The sequence below is a fragment of the Oncorhynchus clarkii genome, unplaced genomic scaffold, assembly GCF_045791955.1.
Source record: "Oncorhynchus clarkii lewisi isolate Uvic-CL-2024 unplaced genomic scaffold, UVic_Ocla_1.0 unplaced_contig_3539_pilon_pilon, whole genome shotgun sequence".
In the NCBI taxonomy this organism is placed as follows: domain Eukaryota; kingdom Metazoa; phylum Chordata; class Actinopteri; order Salmoniformes; family Salmonidae; genus Oncorhynchus; species Oncorhynchus clarkii.
The window spans coordinates 21,980-37,500 of record NW_027260942.1 but is presented as its reverse complement, the minus strand read 5'-3'; the positions used below and the strand labels follow the sequence as shown (position 1 = coordinate 37,500).

At 47.3% G+C, this 15,521-nt stretch overlaps 1 protein-coding gene across 1 annotated transcript in view; it reads right to left on the bottom strand.

Moving 5' to 3' along the window:
• The window catches only part of LOC139402471 (microtubule-associated protein 2-like), a 55,161-nt gene extending 39,875 nt beyond the window's left edge, over positions 1-15,286 (bottom strand). The window contains exons 1-2 of the mRNA XM_071146432.1: positions 15,070-15,286; positions 2,150-2,233 (exon numbers count right to left, since the gene is read on the bottom strand). The gene's annotated coding sequence lies outside the window, so the exon portion shown is untranslated. The remainder of the gene's footprint in view (positions 1-2,149; positions 2,234-15,069) is intronic.
• Between the last annotated feature and the right edge of the window lie 235 nt (positions 15,287-15,521).

Here is a 15,521-nt window from a genome sequence, read left to right as displayed (position 1 = left end):
CCAGCCAGTCAGCCAGCCAGTCAGGTCAGTCAGGTCAGCCAGCCAGTCAGGTCAGTCAGGTCAGCCAGCCAGTCAGCCAGTCAGCCAGCCAGTCAGCCAGCCAGTCAGTCAGGTCAGTCAGGTCAGTCAGGTCAGCCAGCCAGTCAGTCAGGTCAGTCAGGTCAGCCAGCCAGTCAGCCAGCCAGTCAGCCAGCCAGTCTGCCAGGTCAGACATGCCTTTCAACCAAACAAAGACCTTAGTGCAGCAGTCTACTGTAGGACCTTACATAACAACAGTAAGAAAGTGACAGCCTGAGTCACTATTATAGTCATTAGGCCTGCAGGATAGTTACTTACAGTTATTACCCCCTCAACTGAGTGTGTGTGTGTGTGTGTGTGTGTGTGTGTGTGTGTGTGTGTGTGTGTGTGTGTGTGTGTGTGTGTGTGTGTGTGTGTGTGTGTGCGTGCGTGCGTGCGTGCGTGCGTGCGTGCGTGTGTGTGTAGATGGCCAGGTATGACCAGGTGGTGTCTACTCCACGGGTCAGACAGACATATATGACATGACCAGAGGCCATTACAGTCCCACTAATGGACGTCAGGCTAAGTGACATCAACAACTCAATAATACCTTGTTGCTGGTCAGTGTTGAAGGGAATAGAGCCAGTCATGGCCTCTCTGGTTGGACTGTTAACTCTGGTCAGCTTGGACTGTTTCTAAACTTTGATTGGTCAGGTTGGTTTGTTTCTAAGTTCTGATTGGTCAGGTTGGACTGTTTCTAAACTTTGATTGGTCAGGTTGGTTTGTTTCTAAGTTCTGATTGGTCAGGTTGGACTGTTTCTAAACTTTGATTGGTCAGGTTGGTTTGTTTCACAGTTGTGATTGGTCAGGACAGGAGCAGATCAGTTATAGTGCTGTTGGGCTGTCAGGCCAATAACCTACACTGGGATTTGTTTTCTGTTGGCTGGGGGATTACTGGTGAGAGAACAGGTTTATACTGTCCACACTCACAGGCAAATCACACATCATTGCTGTCAATAACCTTCTGGCCATGAGAAAAACACTGCTGCTAACATTTCAACATTGAGTAAGTGCCAGTAAATGTCTACAACGTATCAATAAAACCTTAATGGATCCTCAACATGTCAAACAGAATGGAGATTGAGAAGCAACAGGACAGACTATGACTGGATCTGCTAGTATAAGGAATATATCCTACATCCTCTAACACATCCATGTTATCAAGGACTCAATTACCCACAATACCCCTTTACCCTCATTCTAAATGGTATTATACACACGATTACCCTCTGTCCCTTTCTAAACCCTGGTAACTACAGTACTGGTACACCTGAGCAGAGCCACTTAACCATTACTACTGAGGTCTGATGACTCATGGAAGAGCATTCTGGGAAGGTTCAAACACTCCTGCTGCTCTACAGAATGAACTCTGATTGCAGTAATGATGAGTCATAATTATGTGTTCCAGAACCATATTGGAAATAAATGTTGTTTAATAATTGAATGTGTTTTCCTCTGAGGAAAACAAATCAATCAGTGTTTTACTCTGAAGAGACACGCATGAGACAATAAGCAGAGATATAAACAAAAAACATGGATATGCAAAAGAAATAGATGTTTTCTTGTCACATACACCAGATAGTGAAATGTGTTGTTTTACAGGGTCAGCCATAGTAGTACAGCACCCCTGGAGTAAATTAGGGTTAAGAGCCTTGCTCAAGGGCACATCGACAGATTTACAGGGTAACTGGAGTGAACTATGGGGCTATAGTATGGACAGACATTATCTATGGCTACATATGCAATCAGTGATCTCTGTGTTTAGTCAAATAAACATACAGATGTAGGGTCTTAATTTGATCCCTCTTTTGTTGCTGAGAATGTCTCTGCACAGCAGGAAATGCAACATTGTAGTATATTCGAGGTTTTAAAAGGCTTTTAAAGTTTGTGATTTCCACCTTAAAATGTCAGATTTGATTTGCCCTAATGAAAAATGTATCAACCCCTACAAAATAACGTCCATTAATTATAATCCACAAAATAATTTACATTTCCTGTTGCTGCAGGATTATTTTTCAAATAAAGATCCTACATCTGTACCATCATTTCAGCTAAAGCTCTCTTTACAAGTGTTTGTTCTCTCTGGTCTTACCTGATCAGTTGCTGATGGACTTAACCACTTCTGAACACAATGGTAGGAATCAGAGGACAGATGTGGAAAACCTCCTGGTTACACCTATAGGGAGATAGAGAGAATTAAGAATGCTAGAACAAACAGAGAACAGTCATAATACACACACACACACACACACACACACACACACACACACACACACACACACACACACACACACACACACTGTTGCCAGATCACCATTCCCCCTACTCTAAATCATGTCCGTGGTTAAGTGGCTAGATACTGTACCAGACTGACAGTATGTACTGAATAAGAGAGGGTAGTCTACTCAAACACAATGGTTGGATTAATGTTGCTGGCAGACTTATGGAGGACTACAGGTTAAACTGATCAGTGTTTTCCCTGAAGCATGCTACTTAAACTGCAGTGTGGAGCAGTGGGCCAAGGCTGGAGGCTTTCATGTAGAAACCTCCTAGTTTGACTAAGAGTGTTTGTGAGTGATCCTATCTACTCTGTCTTGGAGTAATTCGCCCGGACTGTATTAAGCATCCCAATCTCTATAGCAGACTTCTATGGGTAGTACAATGGGACAGAGGGGCAATCCACAATTACTACAACAAGTCCTCACATTATCCACCAGTGACGAGGGGCCCATGTGAGCACGTCCACCACAGATAAGAACAATGGGTTTGTTTGGCCCCAGCGACAGACAGACAGTCTGGTTCTTAGGCTGGGAGTCTCTTCGGGGAGCTGGTTCTACATTCATCACCCCAGCACAGTCAGGGGCCCCTGGCAGGACCAAGTGCAACATGGCCATTCACACTGACCATCACAGCTACAGGGGAGAGGGGAGAGGGAGAAGACAGGAAGAGGGGAGAAGGGGATGAGGGGAAGGGGAGAAGGGTGACACAACCAACCCGACCAGGCCTGGGGATGTAGCCTTGTTTTTTTGCCAGAAATCCCCAGCAACATGTCAAAGTGAGTTTAGGTTTCTAAAGATTGTCCGTATTCACACAGGGGATGAGGAGAGACGAGGGGGGGGGGGGGGGGGGGGCGTAGAGAGGAGTTTGCAAAGAGAGGAGAGAGAGAGGAAGAGAGAGACAGGGGGGAGATAGAGGGGAGTAAAGAGAGATGGGGAAGGAAAGAGGGATGGGGGAAGGAGAGTGAGAGAGGGGGAAGGAGAGTGAGAGAGGGGGAAGGAGAGTGAGGGGGAAGGAGAGAGGAGAGAAAGAGAAAGGGGGGTAAAGAGAGATGGGGAAGGAGAGCGAGGGGGAAGGAGAGAGGAGAGAAAGAGAAAGGGGAGGAGAGAGTTGGGGAGATAGAGAGATGGAGAGAGAGAGATGGGGTGAGGGAGGAGAGCGTTGGGGAAGGAGATAGAGAGGGGGTGAGGGAGGAGCGAGGGGGGATGAAGCAGGCAGGCAGGCAGGCAGGCAGGCAGGCAGGCAGGCAGGCAGGCAGGCAGGCAGGCAGGCAAGCAGGCAGGGAGGGAGGGAGGGAGGGAGGGAGGGAGGGAGGGAGGGAGGGAGGGAAGGGAGGGAGGCGGGGGAATGGAGGGAAGGCATAAAGAACTGTGATGGGAGGGAGGGAGAGCTTGAGGGAGAGCTTGAGGGATTGTGAGGGAAGGTGAATGGAAAGGGGAAGAGAGAGAGATTTGGGGACATCTGCTCAGAGCAGCCATGACAATCAGAGATCACAGGAGCAGACAGACAAAGTCCCCTTCATCGAATTCACCACAGCCAGCCTGGTTCAGTGATGGCTTGAAAGGTTCTAGGCTCACAGCAACAGCAGCCATTGTTTTGGCACAGAGAGAGTCAGTCAGGTACAACAGTAGCTGTCAGTGAGCCTTGTCTTGGTCTGTTGCTAAGTGTTAGATCTCTAAGTTTAGAAAACACAAGCAGACAGATGGTTGTAGGGACATGCTCCCTAGCTGGACATATTTTGCTCTAGACTGGTTTCAACTTGTCTAGCCTCACCATCATCATCAATATCATCATCCTCTCCATCTGTTGTCATTGAGTAGTGATTTGCACTAACCAATATGCTTGATCATTTATATGAATGAGAAAACACAGCAATAAACATATTAGTTTAAGTGTTGACATGGAGTCATTTATCAGACACTCTTATCCAGAGACACTTACAGTAGGTTGTGAGTGCAGACATTTTCCTACTGTTCCCCCATGGGAATTGAACCGACAACCCTGGTGTTGCATGTGCTATGCTCTACCAACGCTTTTACAGCAATAAACATATTAGTTTAGGAGATATAGCCTTTGCAGAATAATGATTGAGTGAGATCTGTCTGAAGTGTCCAGGCCAGACTAAGTCTGTGTTGCTCCAGACCTGGAGGTACAGTAAATCATATAGGAGATCTACTCAGAGAGACTGTGCATTCTGTCCTTCACTTAACCTTCTCTTCGCCCACATCCCTCATCTATAATTCAGTCAGCCAGCCCCCTTGTCCCCACGGACAGACTCCAGCTTCCCGCAGGCACACACACACACACACACACACACACACACACACACCCTGGTGTTTGTTTAATTCATCAAACCACCAGTCAGAGTTAAATCAACTGGGGATTGTGGTTGAAATACCACTGCAGAGGGGGTGATAATGGTGTGTCCATGTCTGTCCATTAGGGGGGTGATAATGGTGTGTCCATGTCTGTCCATTAGGGGGTGATAATGATGTGCCCATGTCTGTCCATTAGGGGGTGATAATGATGTCTGTCCATTAGGGGGTGATAATGATGTCTGATCCATGTCTGTCCATTAGGGGGTGATAATGATGTGTCCATGTCTGTCCATTAGGGGGTGATAATGATGTGTCCATGTCCATGTCTGTCCATTAGGGGGTGATAATGATGTGTCCATGTCTGTCCATTAGGGGGTGATAATGATGTGTCCATGTCTGTCCATTAGGGGGTGATAATGATGTGTCCATGTCTGTCCATTAGGGGGTGATAATGATGTGTCCATGTCTGTCCATTAGGGGGTGATAATGATGTGTCCATGTCTGTCCATTAGGGGGTGATAATGATGTGTCCATGTCTGTCCATTAGGGGGTGATAATGATGTGTCCATGTCTGTCCATTAGGGGGTGATAATGGTGTGTCCATGTCTGTCCATTAGGGGGTGATAATGATGTGTCCATGTCTGTCCATTAGGGGGTGATAATGATGTGTCCATGTCTGTCCATTAGGGGGTGATAATGATGTGTCCATGTCTGTCCATTAGGGGGTGATAATGATGTGTCCATGTCTGTCCATTAGGGGGTGATAATGATGTGTCCATGTCTGTCCATTAGGGGGTGATAATGATGTGTCCATGTCTGTCCATTAGGGGGTGATAATGATGTGTCCATGTCTGTCCATTAGGGGGTGATAATGATGTGTCCACGTCTGTCCATTAGGGGGTGATAATGATGTGTCCATGTCTGTCCATTAGGGGATGATATTGATGTGTCCATGTCTGTCCATTAGGGGGTGATAATGATGTGCCCATGTCTGTCCATTAGGGGTGATAATGATGTGTCCATGTCTGTCCATTAGGGGGTGATAATGATGTGTCCATGTCTGTCCATTAGGGGGTGATAATGATGTGTCCATGTCTGTCCATTAGGGGGTGATAATGATGTGTCCATGTCTGTCCATTAGGGGGTGATAATGATGTGTCCATGTCTGTCCATTAGGGGGTGAATGATGTTTCCATGTCTGTCCATTAGGGGGTGTCCATGTCTGTCCATTAGGGGGTGATAATGATGTGTCCATGTCTGTCCATTAGGGGGTGATAATGATGTGTCCATGTCTGTCCATTAGGGGGTGATAATGATGTGCCCATGTCTGTCCATTAGGGGGTGATAATGGTGTGTCCATGTCTGTCCATTAGGGGGTGATAATGATGTGTCCATGTCTGTCCATTAGGGGGTGATAATGATGTGTCCATGTCTGTCCATTAGGGGGTGATAATGATGTGTCCATGTCTGTCCATTAGGGGGTGATAATGATGTGTCCATGTCTGTCCATTAGGGGGTGATAATGGTGTGTCCATGTCTGTCCATTAGGGGGTGATAATGATGTGTCCATGTCTGTCCATTAGGGGGTGATAATGATGTGTCCATGTCTGTCCATTAGGGGGTGATAATGATGTGTCCCATGTCTGTCCATTAGGGGGTGATAATGATGTGTGTCCATGTCTGTCCATTAGGGGGATAATGATGTCTGTCCAATGATGTGTCCATGTCTGTCCATTAGGGGGTGATAATGATGTGTCCATGTCTGTCCATTAGGGGGTGATAATGATGTGTCCATGTCTGTCCATTAGGGGGTGATAATGATGTGTCCATGTCTGTCCATTAGGGGGTGATAATGATGTGTCCATGTCTGTCCATTAGGGGGTGATAATGATGTGTCCATGTCTGTCCATTAGGGGGTGATAATGGTGTGTCCATGTCTGTCCATTAGGGGGTGATAATGATGTGTCCATGTCTGTCCATAAGAAATGAACTGCATTGATCCACTGTTGCCTTTGAAGTTGCCTTTGAACTCAATCAAATTCACATTTATTTATAAAGCCCTTTTTACATCAGCCAATGTCACAAAGTGCTGTACAGAAACCCAGCCTAAAACCCAGGCAGGAACCTAGGAAGAAACCTAGAGAGGAACCAGGCTTGGAGGAGTGGCCAGTCCTCTTCTGGATGTGCCGGGTGGAGATTATAACAGAATATGGACAAGAACATGGACAACTCTGTTGGAGCTGTCATCTGTCTGTCTACAAAGTACGGAGCTGTCATCTGTCTGTCTACATAATATGGAGCTGTCATCTGTCTGTCTACATAATATGGAGCTGTCATCTGTCTGTCTACATAATATGGAGCTGTCATCTGTCTGTCTACATAATATGGAGCTGTCCTTCTGTCTGTCTACATAATATGGAGCTGTCCTTCTGTCTGTCTACATAATATGGAGCTGTCCTTCTGTCTGTCTACATAATATGGAGCTTTCATCTGTCTGTCTACATAATATGGAGCTGTCATCTGTCTGTCTACATAATATGGAGCTGTCATCTGTCTGTCTACATAATATGGAGCTGTCATCTGTCTGTCTACATAATATGGAGCTGTCCGTCTGTCTGTCTCTACTATGGAGCTGTCTGTCTCTCCCTTCTACGGAGCTGTTTGCCTGTCTGTCTCTACTATGGAGCTGTCTGCCCGTCTGTCTCTACTATGGAGCTGTCCAACTGTCTGTCTCTACTATGGAGCTGTCGGTCTGTCCGTCTCTACTATGGAGCTGTCTGTCTGTCTCTACTATGGAGCTGTCGGTCTGTATGTCTCTACTATGGAGCTGTCCGTCTGTCTGTCTCTACCATGGAGCTGTCTGTCTGTCTCTACTATGGAGCGTCCGGTCTGTCTGTCTGTCTGTCTGTCTGTCTGTCTGTCTGTCCTATGGAGCTGTCAGACAGCTCCATATTCGAGACAGACTGTCTGTCTGTCTCTACTATGGAGCTGTCTGTCTGTCTGTCCGTCCGTCCGTCCGTCTGTCTGCATAATATGGAGCTGTCCATCTGTCACTACTGTGGAGCTGTCTGTCTGTCTACTATGGACTTCAAAAATAGAGTACTGTAAGCTACATAGAAGCTCCATTGGGCATGAGCTGATTGATGTTCTACTACCATGGCCATTGGCCAATATGGTCAACACTGTAGCTAACACATTTAAGGTGGTCAAGTCAACAGCTGGACATACTGTAGCTACAGCTACACATCTATAGGAGACCTACACCAGTAGATCCCTACAGTAGACCTACACCAGTAGATCCCTACAGTAGACCTACACCAGTAGATCACTACAGTAGACCTACACCAGTAGATCCCTACAGTAGACCTACACCAGTAGATCCCTACAGGAGACCTACACCAGTAGATCCCTACAGTAGCTACATTCATCTACAGGAGACCTACACCAGTAGATCACTACAGTAGACCTACACCAGTAGATCCCTACAGGAGACCTACACCAGTAGATCACTACAGTAGCTACATTCATCTACAGGAGACCTACACCAGTAGATCACTACAGTAGACCTACACCAGTAGATCCCTACAGTAGACCTACACCAGTAGATCCCTACAGGAGACCTACACCAGTAGATCACTACAGTAGCTACATTCATCTACAGGAGACCTACACCAGTAGATCTCTACAGTAGCTACATTCATCTACAGGAGACCTACACCAGTAGACCTACACCAGTAGATCCCTACAGTAGCTACATTCATCTACAGGAGACCTACCTACACCAGTAGATCCCTTAGAGATCAGATCTACTGTTTGTAATGAGTCTACTGGGGCTGACTCAGTCATTGGAACACGCAAGATTCGGGAGCGCACGCACGCACACACACTGCAGCAACCTAGCCAAATGTGCCCAGCCCATCCTACTCAACCTCATCCCCAGATTATTCTCTCCTCAACAACCTACACATTCCCCACACCCCCCCACACTCCCCACACACCTCCCCCACTCCCCACACACTCCCCACACACTCCCCACACACTCACCACACTCCCCCCCCGCACACACCTCCCCCACACCCACCACACTCCCCACACACTCATCCCCCCACACTCCCCCCACTCCCCACACACCTCCCACACACTCCCCACACACCCCACACACTCCCCACACACTCCCCACACTCCACAGACTCCCGTCTCTTCTCCTTATCCCACTCCTTGTCTTATAAATCAACAGCATTCTATCCTCTCCTCCCCTTCTTCCCTCTCTCCCAATCCTCCCTGTATCGTCAGGAGAGTGCCTGGTGGGACATAACTGAGTGGTGATGGATTGAAACGTAATCGTTCTGACAGGCAGCTCACAGGCCACTTGTAAAGGCACTGTATAAGCACGCAAGCGACCCACTGCCCACACACGGACACACACACACAGACAGGCAAGCATGCACGCGTACATGCATGCACACACACACATATGACATGCACACACACATCAAACAACAACAAGAAACACTCACCCACAAGTGATCATACACACATACACACACATATGATGTGCACACACACAACAAACAACAACAACAAACACTCACCCACAAGTGATCATACACACACACACACACACACACACACACACACACACACACACACACACACACACACACACACACACACACACACACACACACACACACACACACACACACACACACACACACACACACACGTCCAGCCATACACTGTACTAGCAGGTACACACACTGTACTAGCAGGTACACACACTGTACTAGCAGGTACATACACTGTACTAGCAGGTACACACACTGTACTAGCAGGTACATACACTGTACAGGGCCTGGAGGCAGCTCTACTTCAGAGAGTGGCCAGGTGTGAGAGGCCTGGTGTGAGTGGCCAGGTGAGAGAGGCCAGGTGTGAGTGGCCAGGTGTGAGTGGCCAGGTGTGAGAGGCCAGGTGTGAGTGGCCAGGTGTGTGTGGCCAGGTGTCAGAGGCCAGGTGTGAGAGGCCAGGTGTTAGTGGCCAGGTGTGAGAGGCCAACATTTACAGTGAGACATATGGTCTGCAACAAAATATTCAGTACAGAAATAATGTATAGCACCTGGTATTCCACATGATGTCATCCCCTACTCATCGACTGTACAACACACTGTATCATTAGATCACACACTATGTTGGTGGAAGTCATGGCACAGAACACATATTCATTGTATTTCAATGGACCGTTGGCATCACAAAATATATTCTCATGAATGGACAATAAAGTTTGGTATCCATACAGGCCATTTCTGCAACATGCTTCATGTTGTCTGTTGGATAAGTCCATGTTTTGAAACACAGAAGCACTGGGACATAAACATAACAATGGTCCTCTATCCCAGCACTTAGTTAGTAATGAACCACCAACACAGAGCCCGCCCTGCTGCCAAGCTGTGACCTTCCTCCAAGGGCATGGGGTTGGCACCATGCCCCCCGCCTGGGTGAGGACACCCTGCTGGCATAGGGAGAGGGACACAGAGGGGCACTGCCCTGTTAGCAGAGCATGGGTGAGATAGAGAGGGAGGGAGGGAAAGGAACACAGGGATTTGTTTGTGTCCCAAAATGGGTGCGGGGGGGACACAGACGTCCCCCTCTGCGTCCCCCCAACCCTCTACTGCGTTCGCGTGTCAGCGTCTGTTTGTTCACAGGAAAGAGAGGTTGCCTCAGAGCATACCAGAGAGATAGAGAGAGAGAGAGAGGGAGAGAGAGAGAGAGAGGGAGAGAGAGAGATGAGAGGGGACTGTGGATGTGACAGATGTCCTACCCTGGTGGCTCTGCATGTACCGCTGGGGAGGGTGTGTGGTGAATGTGGGGAAGGAGGGAGTGTGTCTGTGTGGGTGTGTGTATCGGAAGGATGCAGTCACAAAAGGACACACTCACAGACACACTCATAGACACACAGAGACACACACAGACACAGACACACTCACAGACACAGACTAGTGCTGAGCGATTATAGTGCTTTTTGAGGTTGGTTCGATTTTGGTTTGGATAATTGTTTTGAACATTAAATGCACTATGCATTATGTGGGTTGAATGCTGTAACAACACAGCACATAAACAATGAATAAAAGTCCCATGATGGTAGTGACTGACCATTACTGTGCATCACTTATTTTGGAGAGATTGGAAACCCAAATTGGTCTACACGGACAAGTTCTGGCCTGGTTTAGATCTTATCTGTCGGAAAGATATCAGTTTGTTTCTGTGAATGGTTTGTCCTCTGACAAAACAACTGTACATTTCGGTGTTCCTCAAGGTTCCGTTTTAGGACCACTATTGTTTTCACTATATATTTTACCTCTTGGGGATGTCATTCGAAAACATAATGTTAACTTTCACAGCTATGCGGATGACACACAGCTGTACATTTCAATGAAACATGGTGAAGCCCCAAAATTGCCCTCGCTAGAAGCATGTGTTTCAGACATAAGGAAGTGGATGGCTGCAAACGTTCTACTTTTAAACTCAGACAAAACAGAGATGCTTGTTCTAGGTCCCAAGAAACAGAGATCTTCTTCTTAATGGTTGTACAGTCGTCTCAAATAAAACTGTGAAGGACCTCGGCGTTACTCTGGACCCTGATCTCTCTTTTGAAGAACATATAAAGACCATTTCAAGGACATATTTTTTCCATCTACATAACATTGAAAAAATCAGAAACTTTCTGTCCAAAAATGATGCAGAAAAATTAATCCATGCTTTTGTCACTTCTAGGTTAGACTACTGCAATGCTCTACTTTCCGGCTACCCGGATAAAGCACTAAATAAACTTCAGTTAGTGCTAAATACGGCTGCTAGAATCCTGACTAGAACCAAAAAATGTGATCATATTACTCCAGTGCTAGCCTCCCTACACTGGCTTCCTGTCAAAGCAAGGGCTGATTTCAAGGTTTTACTGCTAACCTACAAAGCATTACATGGGCTTGCTCCTACCTATCTCTCTGATTTGGTCCTGCCGTACATACCTACACGTACGCTACGGTCACAAGACGCAGGCCTCCTAATTGTCCCTATAATTTCTAAGCAAACAGCTGGAGGCAGGGCTTTCTCCTATAGAGCTCCATTTTTATGGAACGGTCTGCCTACCCATGTCAGAGACGCAAACTCGGTCTCAACCTTTAAGTCTTTACTGAAGACTCATCTCTTCAGTGGGTCATATGATTGAGTGTAGTCTGGCCCAGGAGTGGGAAGGTGAACGGAAAGGCTCTGGAGCAACGAACCGCCCTTGCTGTCTCTGCCTGGCCGGTTCCCCTCTTTCCACTGGGATTCTCTGCCTCTAACCCTATTGCAGGGGCTGAGTCACTGGCTTACTGGGGCTCTTTCATACCGTCCCTGGAAGGGGTGCGTCACCTGAGTGGGTTGATTCACTGATGTAGTCATCCTGTCTGGGTTGGCGCCCCCCCTTGGGTTGTGCTGTGGCGGAGATCTTTGTGGGCTATACTCAGCCTTGTCTCTGGATGGTAAGTTGGTGGTTGAAGATATCCCTCTAGTGGTGTGGGGGCTGTGCTTTGGCAAAATGGGTGGGGTTATATCCTTACTGTTTGGCCCTCTCCGGGGGTGTCCTCGGATGGGGCCACAGTGTCTCCTGACCCCTCCTGTCTCAGCCTCCAGTATTTATGCTGCAGTAGTTTGTGTCGGGGGGCTAGGGTCAGTTTGTTATATCTGGAGTACTTCTCCTGTCCTATAGTGAATTTAAGTGTGCTCTCTCTAATTCTCTCTTTCTCTCTTTCTTTCTCTCTCTCGGAGGACCTGAGCCCTAGGACCATGCCCCAGGACTACCTGACATGATGACTCCTTGCTGTCCCCAGTCCACCTGGCCGTGCTGCTGCTCCAGTTTCAACTGTTCTGCCTTATTATTATTCGACCATGCTGGTCATTTATGAACATTTGAACATCTTGGCCATGTTCTGTTATAATCTCCACCCTGCACAGTCAGAAGAGGACTGGCCACCCCACATAGCCTGGTTCCTCTCTAGGTTTCTTCCTAGGTTTTGGCCTTTCTAGGGAGTTTTTCCTAGCCACCGTGCTTCTACACCTGCATTGCTTGCCGTTTGGGGTTTTAGGCTGGGTTTCTGTACAGCACTTTGAGATATCAGCTGATGTACGAAGGGCTATATAAATAAATGTGCTTTGATTTGATTTGACTTATTAACCAACATCTATTCACTTTACTTAAATGAAATATTTCAGTTGTTTTGTATGTTACATTAGTTTTATTTGATTAATTTATTATTTTATTTCAAGTCATCATCTCCTCTCTATAGAACTGCTGCCTATGCGGTCTGACAAAAATCAAAGTAAATAAGGCATACTTTTATGACTGTTGAATACCAACTATCAATCACTCAGCTCATGTATTTTCAGGAGGAGATACCTCGTGAAGAAACTGCTCTTACCTTCTCCAACGCACATTCTTCTGTCTCTTTCACGTAGCAGGCGTAAACCACAGGCCGCGTTCGAGAGGATCAAAACCGTAATGCATCATGGGTAAATGATGACTGACTGATTGATCTACAAATAATAATGAATAGTTATTTATGATGCAAGGGGATTTGTAGATCAGTCACCACCAACCATCAGGTTGGTGGTTGCCTGAACTGTCGGCTGTAATGTCCAACAAGCCCAGAGTCCGGACAAGTAGGCGTGCAATGGATTATGTAGTTAATTACCTTGTTTTCTGTGTTGAACTATGTAGAATCATGGCTTGTTGGAAACTACAACTCCCTACTACATCGCACAGTTCGGGCTTGATCAGATTTATCTGTAGAGTAACTGTGCAATGTGCACATTAGGCTCAAATCTCCCAAAATAAAAAATAATAGTTTTGGTTATTCGCTCAACACTTAACACACACACACACACACACACAGACACACAGACACACACACGCACGCACGCGCACGCACGCACGCACGCACACACAGACACACAGACATGCGCACGCACGCACACACGCACGCACACACGCACGCACGCACGCACACACACACACACACACACACACACACACACACACACACACACACACACACACACACACACACACACACACACACACACACACACACACACACACACACACACACACACACACACACACACACACACACACACAGGGGCCCATGCAGCATTACATCATCCTCCTGTGCGTCACAAACTCCAATACTGTTTGCTGCTGTATGTGATAGTGGTAAACAGTGGGTTATGTCACAAGCTTTCGTAGACAGCCAAAGATGGGGGACAATATGAGAAATGTGTTGTGTGGTTTGTGTAAATCCCTCAGAACCACCGACAAGCATGAAGCATCCTCCCACTCTAAGACGGCTCAACATAACATCTCTTTCACTCACAATTCAGTGTTTTGTCTAAAGACTCAACCATTAAGGGAAAATGTCATCAACTTGTGTGAGTCTCCTATCTCCTCAAACACACACAGCGCGAGGAGAGTCGCCGGGCTGTCCTAGCGCTTGAATAATCAATGCCGTCTAGACACTGAGCGTCACTACATCTCTCTGAGAGGAAAACAGGACTCCTAACACACAGCTGCAGAAGCCGCTCTCACACTCACATCCACTACTTTCACTGCATATCAGTTATGTCAGAAACAATCACTGCTGGCTGTAATATGTAGATCATGTTCTTGGAAGCTAACAAAAGGGAGATACTGTATGTCTGGTCCAGAAAAAATTCTGCTTATTAGGGATTCTGATTGTTAACCTCTTACCTGACATATCCAGCAATAAGAGAATGAGGGGAGAAAGAAGAGAGGGAGAGAGAGAGGGGGAGAGAGAGGGGGGGGGGGACAGGAAGGGGGGAGAGAGAGGGAGAGAAAGAGAGGATAGAGAGAGAGAGAGAGAGAGAGAGGGAGAGAGAGAGGGGGAGAGAGAGAGAGAGAGAGAGAGAGAGAGAGAGAGAGAGAGAGAGAGAGAGGGGGGGGGGCGGTAGGGGGAGGGAGAGAGAGGGGGGGGGGTAGGGGGAGAGAGAGAGGGGGAGAGGGGGATAGGGGGAGAGAGAGAGAGAGAGAGAGAGAGAGAACGAGAGAGAGAGAGAGAGAGAGATGCTAGCAGCATAGCAATGAGCCGGCAGTTTTTCGGCAGCCTGCTAGCCTGTATCCACAGACAATAAATTGACACCCTGCATTTGTGTCTCGTCACTCTAGTCGGCGTCTAGTCACGGTCGGAATACACAGACACAGACTCTTTGACCTGTTGGAGCTCAGAGTTTAAGATTATCACTGTACCCTGCATTTACATCTGCAACCTTGTGCATGTGACTAATACACTCTCTACATCTCTAAATCTACACAGACACACACACAGACACACACACAGACACACACAGAGACACATACACACCTTACCTGGCGAGATGGGGCAGCTATCTTTCTGCGATTTTGTCTGCAATGATTTGGGTAAGGGAGGAGGCTCGGAGTCCTGCAGAGAGAGAGAAAGAGAGAGAGAAGGAAAGAGAGAATGAGAGGAAGAGAGAAATAAAAAAAGAGAGAGTCAGTCAGAAATTCAGTGGTAGGTGAGAGACACGACTCAGAGAGACTATCCACCGGTAGGAGAGAATACACACACTCCCTCACACACGCACCAGCACACAGCCTCTGAAGTGTGGGCTCGCACTCCCCCTCACACACACACACACACACCCCCTGAGCCGCGAACAAGCCAAAGTATGATGCAGCATCAGAGAGGAGAAAAGAGGGGGTTGGGTTGGGAGGAGTCTCTCCATGGCTGAAATTGTGTGTGTGTGATATGCCAGTGAAAGATTGAGGGTGAGGGGAAAAAGGAAGCTGCATTTCTAAAG